We start from the raw sequence: 1,088 nt of genomic DNA, 5'->3' as shown, positions 1-1,088 counted from the left end.
TAAAAAATATAGAACGCTTCACGAATTTGCAGGTCATCTTTGCGCAGGGGCCACGCTAATCTTCTCTATATCGTTCCAATTTTAGTATATGTGTTGCCGAAGCGAGCACAATTGTATGACTTTTAAATTGAAATTATAAAATTTACCTTAAAAAAGTGTAACAGTATAGAATATTTGTTCTGAATTTATCTTCAATTCAGCTCTTCCTAATCAAAACTTTTATGTCCGCTTCAAAAAATATTCATAAAATTGTGGTATCATTGTAATATAATTAATAAATTCAGTTCTTTGAGCACAATTTCAAAGCTAGTAAATAACTGTCATATAAACCACTCAGTAGAAAACCTGATATGCATAACTGTAAGCAACTATTTCTGACTTGGTTCCATCTTGTGATATCTCATGGTCCTCAAAACCAAAGCTTGTGAGCTGGAGAGAGATTTAAATGTGTTCTAATAACAAAAATATAGGCTGAAATAAATTTTCTTGCAAGCCTGTGCTCATAGCTAAAGGAAATCAAATCCGGTGAAATCTAGGTCCGTTCTGTAACATTTTCTCCCTCTCCCCTCCCTTCCTCTATATCCCTTCCCTTCCCTTCCCTTCCCTTCCCTTCCCTTCCCTCCTTCCCTCCTTCCCTCCTTCCCTCCTTCCCTCCTTCCCTCCTTCCCTCCTTCCCTCCTTCCTTCCTACCTTCTTTCCTTCCTTCCTTTCCTCCTTCCCTCCTTCCTTCCTTCCGTCCTTCCTTCTTTCTGTTTTTGGTACTAGGAATCAAACTCAGGACTTCATTCTTGCCAGGCAGACACTGTGTCACTGAGTTAGCTCCCTGTCCCTTGAAATGTTCCAAAAAGCACAGCAGATGGCTTCTTATAATCTTCCATTAGCATTTCATCGACGTGAGGTACCCTCACCTGTTCAGTTTTCCTTGATTTCTCAGGTTATTGTTAGACACCCTTTGGAGGGTAAAGACTGAGAGCACAAAAGTCTAGGAGGTCCACTTCTGCTACTGAGCCACATTATCGCAGTTCCTTAGCATTGTCCACCACATCATGTTCAGACTAGATCTTGTTATTGGACTTGGCACATAACTT

The 1,088-nt window shown here is 40.2% G+C and overlaps 1 non-coding gene across 1 annotated transcript; it reads right to left on the bottom strand.

The window, feature by feature from the left end:
• Positions 1 to 2: 2 nt before the first annotated feature.
• Positions 3 to 109, bottom strand: LOC111816509. Its single transcript, XR_002820886.1, has one exon. It is a non-coding gene; the product is annotated as a U6 spliceosomal RNA (small nuclear RNA).
• Positions 110 to 1,088: the final 979 nt, after the last annotated feature.

This window comes from Octodon degus, unplaced genomic scaffold, assembly GCF_000260255.1.
Source record: "Octodon degus isolate 3935 unplaced genomic scaffold, OctDeg1.0 scaffold00033, whole genome shotgun sequence".
Classification (NCBI taxonomy): domain Eukaryota; kingdom Metazoa; phylum Chordata; class Mammalia; order Rodentia; family Octodontidae; genus Octodon; species Octodon degus.
The sequence above is the reverse complement of the archived record's forward strand: the minus strand, read 5'-3'. Positions and strand labels throughout refer to the sequence as shown.